The sequence below is a fragment of the Microtus ochrogaster genome, chromosome 2 (assembly GCF_000317375.1).
Source record: "Microtus ochrogaster isolate Prairie Vole_2 chromosome 2, MicOch1.0, whole genome shotgun sequence".
NCBI lineage: Eukaryota > Metazoa > Chordata > Mammalia > Rodentia > Cricetidae > Microtus > Microtus ochrogaster.
Genome location: NC_022010.1, coordinates 21,890,162 through 21,899,902, shown reverse-complemented (window position 1 = coordinate 21,899,902; position 9,741 = coordinate 21,890,162). Strand labels below are relative to the sequence as shown.

General features: G+C 48.1%; 1 protein-coding gene across 2 annotated transcripts in view; it reads left to right on the top strand.

Moving 5' to 3' along the window:
* Positions 1-2,918: 2,918 nt before the first annotated feature.
* LOC101987367 (NADPH--cytochrome P450 reductase) overlaps positions 2,919-9,741 on the top strand; it is a 43,993-nt gene continuing 37,170 nt past the window's right edge. The window contains exon 1 of one of the 2 annotated variants that reach the window (XM_005344609.3): positions 2,919-3,005. The gene's annotated coding sequence lies outside the window, so the exon portion shown is untranslated. Of the gene's footprint in view, positions 3,006-3,499; positions 3,632-9,741 lie in introns of those variants that run through there. The other variant, XM_013350716.2, reaches the window with a different exon arrangement.

Sequence of the window (9,741 nt, the reverse complement as noted above, 5' to 3'; positions counted from 1 at the left end):
CCCCGCCACCTATTTATTGACTGCGCATTTTCAGAAGGCAAGGGCAGTGACCAGGATATTGGCTGAGGAGCACAGGAGAAACTAACATACAGGCAGGGAACATCTGGAGTCACCCAGGTGAAATGTGAACCCAGGAGCGCTGGCGTCAGGTGAAAAGCAGTCACCGGTGTGACTCAGTGATAGATCACTTGCCTAGAATTCCCCAGTGAGATGCCAGGGGCAGGGCTTGGAGAGACAGTCCTTGCCTAGCATTCAGAGGCCCTGGGTTCACTGGCCAGCAGGGAGGGAGGGAAGGAAGGAAGGAAGGAAGGAAGGAAGGAAGGAAGGAAGGAAGGAAGGAAGACAAACTAGCCACAAAAAAGTCCCTCACCCCAATCAGATCTGTATTTCTTTTCTAAAGGCAGAAGCAGGAAGTAGGATTTCAAGGCTTAGCAGAGCATCCGGGAGGCATTCAAGTGGTGTTGAAAGGATGACATAAATATTGGGTATGGCTTTCTGCTGCAGCAATCGCATGGGTTGCTGTAAGAGTCCCTGTTGCTCATTCCCTAGTTGGACTGGGCCAGCCCTACCCTGAGGTCTGTAGTTCACCAAACCTGTTGCTGGGGTAGATTCATTTTCTGTGTCAAACTGGTTCCTTCCTAGCCATAGGAATCGCAACCTCGGGTGCTATCATAATCTCTTTTTGTAGGATTTTATATTACACTATTTTATTCATGGTTGTCTGTTTTAAAAATTTTTGAAGCCAGCTGGTGGTGGCGCATGCCTTTAATCCCAGCACTGGGGGACAGAGGCAGGTGGATCTCTGAGTTGGAGGTCAGCCTGGTCTACAGAGTGAGTTCCAGGACAGCCAGTACTACACAGAGAAACCCTGTCTTGAAAAACCTAAAAAAAAAAAAAAAAACCAAACCAATATTTTAAAATTACATTGTGTGTGTGTGTGTGTGTGTGTGTGTGTGTGTGTGTGTGTAAGTCAGAGGATAAATTCCTGGAGTCATTTCTCTCCGTCCTTATGGATCTTCAGGATCCAACTCAAGCTGTCAGTCAGGCTTGGCAGCAAGCACCTTTCCTTGCTCAGCCATCTCACAGGCCCATCCCTGTCTTAAATGAGGAAAGGGCCAGATGTGGTGAGCATGCCTGAAAGGAGCTCAAGGCCAGTCTTGGCTGTATGGCCTGTTGGAGTCCATCCTGAGCTACATAAGGCTCTGGCTTGAAAAACAATAATGTGGGGGAGAGGGGGGTGGCGGCGTATATCCTAAATCCCAGCACTGGGGAGGCAGAGGCAGGGGATCTCTGAGTTTGAGGCCAGACTGTCGACAGAGCGAGTTCCAGTACAGCCAGAAAGAAAGGAAAAAAGAAAAGCAATAATAAAGCTTATATATATATATATATATGATTACACATTTAATGAAGATGGAGAGAGGTCTCTGAGAGAAGTTGCTCACTGGTCCAAGAGGAATTTATAGTAAAGCATAATATTTGGAGACAGTCTCACTATATAGCCTTGATTGGCCTAGAGTTCTCTATGCAGGGCAGGCTGGTCTTGAACACACAGAGATCCTCCTGCCTCTGCCTCCACAGTGCTGGGTCACAGCAGAACATTAAAAATTTTTTATTGCATTTACTTTTTATTAGTGCGTGTGCAAGTGGCATACATGTGTCAGAGGGCAATCAGAGGGAGGCAGTTCTCTCCTTCCGCTGTTCCTCCCGAGCACAGACTGAGTCATCTTGAACAACAAGCACCTTTTACCCAGAGAGCCATCTTGGGTAACCTTTGCTAATAATAGTAACAGTCGTAAAGATAGTCTTTGCTGCCCAGAGCACTCACTCTTGCCCTTAGGAACAAAGATTGTTCAGTCACCCAATTCTCACATTCCTGTTACCCCAAACCTGTAGGGGGCAGAGGTGGGATTCTTAATTTCAATACAGCTGAATTTTCTGGGTTTTTGTTTGTTTGTTTGTTTGTTTTTGTTTTTTGAGACCGTTACGAGTAGCTCAGGCTGGCCATAAACTCATTATGTAGCTAAGGGTGATTCTCCTGTTGCAGTCTTCTGAGTGCTGGGACTTGTTCCGCTTTGCTCCGTTTATGCAGTGCTGGGATGGAATTCAAGGCTTCCTGCATGCTAGGTGAGCACTGCACCAGCTGAGCTACATCTGCTGTGCCTCTTTTTTATTTTGGAGGCAGGTCTCACTTGGTAGCCTATGCTCTCCTGGTCCTCGATCTGTAACAGCGTAGGCTGGTCTCCGACTCGCAATCCTCCAGCCTCAGCCTCCTGAGCGCTGGGATGACAAGCACGGCTGCTGGCATCCAGATTTCCAAACCTTGTTGCCTTGGCCTCTTCCCTAGCCACTTTCCTCCCTCCAGCCGGCTAACTTTCAAATCTCAGTCGGGGACCCCTGGGCCAACGGTGCCCGCATCAGCCTCGACACTATTAGCTGACAAAGACATGAGCTCGAGGCCAGCAGCAGGAGGCTACACGAGATGGTGCCCAGCCACGATCCCGCATTGACCCAAGAGAGCGAGTTCAGCTGCCAGGGGGAGAGGCAGGGTCACGGAAGTACAAGCTGCCACAGCCGTGCACCCTTACCTCAGATCTAAGCCCAGGACTGGGCGGGGCCTCTTCGAGAGGGGCGTGCCGTAACCTAGGCACCAGTGCATGACCTGGGGGCGGGGCTTCTCTGAGGAGCGAAGTGGGGCGTGGCCTAGGAACGGAGAGCTTGACTTAGGGGCGGGGCTTTCAGAGCAGCGTTAAGGGGCGTGACCCACTAGGACCGTACCAAGAAGCGCAGATTTGGCAGGGGAGCAAAGGAAAGAAGGCCGTCCTCTAGAGCGCGCGCGTGCGGGTCTTGTGGGCGGAGTCTCGGCTGTGCCTGCCACGCCCCACCCCCTCAGCCTTTGGGAATAGTGGTAGCGCCCCAGTGGTGCGGGCTTGCGTCCGGCCCCAGTGCCTCACAGATCTACCCGGCCGCGCGCGGTGTGTGAGCTGGTCGGTACCGAGGGGCGCTGGGTGAGTGAGGATTGGGAGACTTCGGGGGGGAGGCTCCGCGATTCCGGGTCACCTCCTGTCGTTACGACTATCCGGCTGGTGACTCCGGGAAGGGTTTTTAGGCCGGATCTCCGCGCGTCTCTCCCCGTGCGGAAGGCGAGACTTCCCACCTCGGCCCTTCTCATGGGGTGGTGCTTCCTACCACGACCTAACCTGTCGCGGGAGTATTGAGGGTCGTCGTTTTCAGACGCCTCCCTACAGCAGCCTTCACCTGAGGGTCGGATCTTTGCATCTGCGGGTGGGGATCCGGTCCTCTCGACTCCTCTCTCAGGCAAAGCAACATTCCCTCTCCAAGCCTCAGTTTCCCCACCTGCGCGACGGGACTTTGGGGGCAGCAGATTATAAAACCCGCTCACATTAGAATGAGCTCTATGAGGAGAATAGGATCCGGCAGCAATCAGGTGGGCTCGGTGGAGGTAGCTTGGAGTCGTCCAGCTTGCATCCCTGGGGCAGTCACCCTCTCGGGACAGTGTCTGCGACACACCTTTGTCGGGCTCTCTTGAAGCAGCAGTGACACCCGGAGCTCTTGGGAGCAACTGGGTGAGAAGTCGAGATCTGCGGGACGGCAGGAGCGAGGCATCTTTCCGGTACTTGACCTGGACTCTCCCGCCCCGCCCCCCTCAATTTTCTTTTCCCAAGACGATTCAGCATTGTGTAAGCCAGTGAGTACCCAGGATTGAGGATTTCAGGAACACTTCAATGAAAGCGGCTGTGTGTTTGAAATGGAACCATAGAACTTCAGAGGCTAGCTCGGAGCCTAGCCATGCAGGAGACTAATGGAAGGCTTAACTGGTGGGGACGGCCCTGGGTTTGAGTCTTGCCACTTTGGCAGGATACATACATCACTCTTGAGCTTCAGTTTTGGCTGTAGTTCTCCCACTGCTCTCCCCTAGGGTTGACTTGTTTTTGCTGTTTTGTGACCAGGTTTCATTATGCAGCCTAGGCTGGCCTGTGCCTGCCCTTGAACTGATTGATTCTCCTGTCAGCCTCCTGAAGACAAAACTTCTAGGTGTGTGTCACCTGGCCTGACTAGGGTTGTGACATTTTCAATATTCAGGAGATTGAAGCAGGAGAATGTTTGAATTCAAGGTCAGCAAGTTCCAAGTCAGCCAGGGCTGCACATTGAGATCCGGGCTCAGGAAAACTCTCTGAGAAGAAGAAAGAGCCTGGCCACTGGTATTGAGAACTGGGCTGTTCTTTGTAAACCAAGTGGTTATCTAGCCATGGAGAATTGTTCTTACTATACAGGGCAGTAGCTCCTGGAGCTGTTTGTAGCTTTGGTTCATTAACCGCACACAAATTCCACTCTCATAGATTCCCCCTTGAATGGTAATCTTTGAATTGACTGCTCAGAGAACCCAGATAGTAAAGTCAGGAAACCCAGAATGGTCCACCTTCACGACAGTTAAAGCAATCACTTTATAGAGTTTTCACAGCCAGGTAGTGGTGGCATACACCTTTTAATCCCCCAACTCAGGAGGCAGAGGCACTCTGTAAGTTCAAGGCCAGGACAACCAGGGCTACACAGAGAGACCCTGTCTGAGTTTTCACTTTCTTTGGAGAGTGAGTGGATCTTAAGTTTTATACCCTCTGATATGGGAGTTGCTCAGTCATTATCAAAAAGTGGCCAGAAAACAGGCCTGCACTGGAGAGAATGGGATATTATAGTATTACCCTCACATCTGGCACTTGAGAAAATAAGAGGCAGGATCTAGGCAGAGTTGGACTTTGGTACCTGGAAATCACAGGCTTGATGGCAGTGTGGATACCTCAGGTGAAGACATCCTGGCAGTAGGAGTTTATAAATATAACACCCACGGGAGATGGATGTCTGTGGCCTGATAAACCATTTCACTCTGGGTTGAGGTTTTCTTAACTCCTTGAAAGTCAGGATCCGCATCCATTGGGTAAGTCTCTATGTACTTAGCAGATAGATTGTTTGGTAAGAACTGCCTGCCAAGAACAAAACATTTACTTACTAATCCATAAATCATTTCAACATTGCAATTTTGAACCTTAGTTGTTTTGAGACAGGGTCTCGGGTCACCCAGACTGACCTTGAATCCCTGATCCTCCTACCTCTGTCTCCTGTGTGCTGGGATTATAGATGTGCACCACCACTCCTGGCTCTAGTGTCTACTTCTTAGGGATTTCCCCCCTTTGTGAAACCTTACACAACTGTCATACTGTCTTTGTAAGAGGCTCCAGCAGCATCCTTGGCCGGTGTGTAATCACTTCACACCCCAAGCCAGGCCTCTGGGCCTCAGCTGAGTGAGCCATAACTTTCCTTATTTTTTCTTTATCAGCTTTTCATACAGGTATGAAATCTATTGTGTATTGGGCATATTCCTTCACACACATACCCAAACATTTTTACTTTTTCTTTGCCCATTTGCACTGTGCTAGACCAGCACTCTACCAACCCACTCAAGACTTGAGGGCATGGTAAGATCTTGTTTCAAAAAAGAAAAGAATAGAACCAATAGCACAAAGCAGGACTGAGTTCATACCCTCTTGTATGTCTTACTGTACATTATAGTAAAAGAAACAAGTAGTGTCTATAAACAGGAAATACCACTTCATAGGGTTTTCTTTCTTTTTCTTTTTTTGGTCCCCCTCTATTGTTTGTTTTGTGACAAAGTCTTGTCACAAAACCTTGACTGGCCCAGAACTACTTGTATAATCCAGGCTGACTTCAAATTTGTAGCAATCCTCCTGCCTCATCCTCCCAAATGTTGGGTTTACAGGGGATGTATCGGCTCCCTGGTGCCAAATCCTCGTTTTTATTATTTATTTCACATGGGCTGCAGTGCAAAGCTCATCTTTCCATACAGTTCTGCTGTTTGGCATTGGGCAGAAATCTGGACTCGCTGCACTTGGTGCAGTACTGGGCCAAAGGTAGCTTATCTACTGGGATAAGCCACAGGTACACACCAAGCTTTGATTTCTACATCAGTAAAGCTGGGGAAAGAATCTCTGTTCCATCAGTCTCCCGGATTAGCTTAGAAGCTTGCTTAATTTTTATTTTAATTAATTAGTTTAATTTTTGTCATTTGTTTTTCTCATGCAGTGGATGGTCTTGAATTCCTGGTCCTTCTGCCTCCATCTCCCACAGGTTAGGGTTGTTTTTTTGTTTTTTGTTTTTTTATAATAAGTCTTTGTCTCTAAGTAGCAATCCTCCTGCCTCAGTCTTAAGAGTGATGGGTTTCCAGGTATGCCCCACCATGCCCAGGTAGAAGGTAGCTGTTGATTCTTGCTGTTCTTGGTAGGCTTAGGTCCCCATGGAATGACACTTCAAAGGCCCTTAGGGTGTGTCTTTGGTTCAGCTCCTTGAGAACCTTGCTGGGGACAGAAGCAAACAGAAAACTGAATACGTATGGCAGAATAAGCCAGATTTATCCCTGAGGTGACAGATGAGAGGTGCATTGTAGTATTGAGCGCTCAGTGGCCACATGGAACAGAACAGAGCAATGAAGCATGCAAGAGGAGCGGCCTTGGGAGGCCGGGAACTGTGCCAGGCTCTAGGCAGCTAGTACCACTGAGTCTTTCCGTGTCAGTTTCTCATTGACCTGAAGCTGGCTGTTATGCCTGGGATGGCTGGCCTGCACATCCCAGGGATCCACCTGTCTCTGCCTTCTCAGCACCAGGGTTTACAAGTGCATGTCAGCACGCTGGCTGGTTTTGTTTGTTTGTTTGTTTAAGCTAAGTTTTAGAAATTGAAACACTTTACCAACTGAACCATTTCCCCAGTCCTTGTTTCTTGGGCTAATTTTTTTTAAAAAAAATTATATTTATTTATGGGATAAGGGCATATGTTCTAAATACTATGTCAGAGAACAGCATGGAGGACCCAGAGATCAAACTCAGGTCATCTGTTGTGGTGGCACATGCCTTTACCCTCTGAGCCTCCTAACTTCCCTCTTCGAGTTACAGAGTCTTCTGCTATAGCCCAGGCTGGCCTGGGATTCACTGCGTAGCCCAGGCTGGCTTTGAACTCAACACAATCCTCTTACGTTAGCCTATCAAACACTAGGAAGCCAGAAGAGGGCATCGGATCTCCTGGAACTAGAATTCAGAAAGTTGTGGGCTACCTGGCATGGGTGCTGGGAACCAAGCACAAGTGCCTTTAATTGTTGAGCTATCTCTCTAGCCTCCTCACCCCCGCTTTTAAAATAGAAATTTCATTCATTCTCTGACCATGGAAACATAAACATTTCACTTTTAATAGATAATCTGATGTTTTATTTTCTGTTTTATTATCAGGTGACATAACTGCCTTGCTCACTGAGCCATCTTCCTTTCCCACTTATTTCAAGCTTTTGTTTTGTTTTCCAGGACAGGGTTTCTCCGTGCGTAGCCCTGGCTATCCCTGAACTTTCTTTGTAGACCAGGCTGGCCTTGAACTCACAGAGATCCACCCTCCTCTGCCTCCACTTCCCCAGCTCTTATTTCAGTTTTAAGGTATGTCTTAGATGGAGGCCAATCTCAGAATTATCTTTTGATTGGCATAATGGGGTCTGGGATCTTCTGGTCTCCTTTGTATACTACAGCTAAGAGAACTCTACCTGTAATTTCCAGAAACTCAGCAGCTTCTGACTGGGGATGTGGCTCAGTAGGTACAGCGCTCTCACCTAGCATGCATGAAACCCTGGGTTCCATCCCCAGCACTGCATGTCATAGGACCCTGTCTTACAAAAGGAGAGAAGGAAGGAAAAAAAGGAAGAAAGGAAGGCATTTGAAGGGTAAAGGATGATTAGAGAGCACTCCAGGCTATGCTACCTTGGCAGTGATCTGTTCTGAGAGCGGACAGGAGATAGCCTGTGGTAGGCAATAATCATGGTGAGTTTGGCTTTGGTCCGCCTGATTGTATAACAGGGAGAATAATAGACAAGGTGTGCTTGCTAAGGTGGAACTTACGTCATTTTACTTGCAAGTGGAGTTACAGATGGTATTGAGTCATTTGACTTTATGTCCCCTGGTCATAGCTTCAGTGTCTGTGGCCCTTCCCAGCCTGACCTCTTCCCAGAGTTCAGTCTCCACATCATCTCTTCCTGAGGTGGTTCGTGTTCATAACACCATGAACTTGTAAGACTTTGATCTTCACAGTGTGTGTGTATTGCATGCTGGGTCTGTTGTATAAAGGTTCACAAGACCGGGTAGATACACACAAACTCTCGGTAACCTTCCCAGCACACACATGCAGTGATTGAGGGTCACCCGGGGTCAGTTTTCAAAACAGCAAACAGAGATGAAGGCCCTCAGATACACAGATTGTGTCAGCCAATTGTGCCAGGCACCTCTGAGGTGGGGCTGAGGCAGGTACACATTCCAAACATCACAGAGTTTCCTGACCTGCGTTTGTGGTCTGGTGAAGAAGGTTATGTGCTGGCTTTGCTTACGGGTTCAGCGCCTTTCTGATTGTTTATGAAACCACAGTATCACCTGGACAGGTCCCTTATATAATGTAATTTGAGAACCGGGAGTATAGGTTAACAGAGGAGAGTGTGTCTGTCATGGGTTTGCTCCTGGTATTTCATTCGTGTGTGTGTGTGTGTGTGTGTGTGTACATTTGCCATGGTATGTGTGCGGAAGACAAAGGGACAACATTGTGAAGTTGATTCTTAATTATGTCGATCCTGGGGATTGAACTCAGCTCTTCAGATTTGGCAACAAGCACCTTTTCTCACTGATCCATCTCAGTGGCCCCTAAAACAGTATTCTTGGGGGGACTGGGGCTGTCCCTCAGCACTGGAACACTTGCCTGCTGTGTTGGAAGGTCCTGGGGTTCCATCCCCAGTACCATAACGCTAAATCAAGTTCTTGCAATATGATCTGGAGTTCTCACAGTACTTCAGCAGCCATAAGCTGCCACCAACATGGTCTCTGTTCCTGACAGTGGCCCAGCCATCTTTCTGTTCCTGGCCCCCAGAGTTCTCAAGGACAAATGCTACCTTCCCCTTTCCCTTTTATTCTGGGTCTGCAGCTGCCATTACATCTTGTCTGGTTTGGGTCTTTAAATCTTTTCTGTGATTGCGTGGTCTTACAGTAGCTGTTGTGTTGGTCCTCAAATTGACCTCTTTTTTTTTAAGTATTTTTATCTGTTATTATTAGAGTGGATACACGTGTGTATTTATGATGCACATATGTGAGTGTGTGCCACAGCATAGGACAGCTTTGGAGAAGCAGGTCTTTCCTTCCATCTTGACATGGATCCCAGGGATCAAACTGAGCCTGCCAGACTTACAAGCAGGTGTCTTTAGTCACTGAGTCATCCTGATGCCCACTCTGCTTTCTTCGAGACAGGATTTTGCCATGTTCCAGGCTGGCCTGGGATTCATAATTCTCTGCTTCTCCCCACCCACTTCCCAAGATCTGTCCATGGTACTATTGCTAGATTGATTCCACCCCCCCCAATAGTTTTAAAGATTTATTTTTATGCGTTTTGCCTGCATGTAGGTATGTGTACCACAATGTGTACCTGGTTCTGGTAGAGCAAGAAGAGGGTGTTAGATCCTTTGGAACTGGAGTTATAGGCAGTTGTCAGCCACCACATGGGTGCTGAGACGTGAACCTGGGTCCTCAGCGAGAATGGTACACGCTCTGATTGATCTTGAAGACTGTTTTTGTTGTTGTTGTTGTTTCTTTGTTATTTATTTATTGAGATAGGGTCTCACGTAGCCCAGGCTAGTCTTTTTTT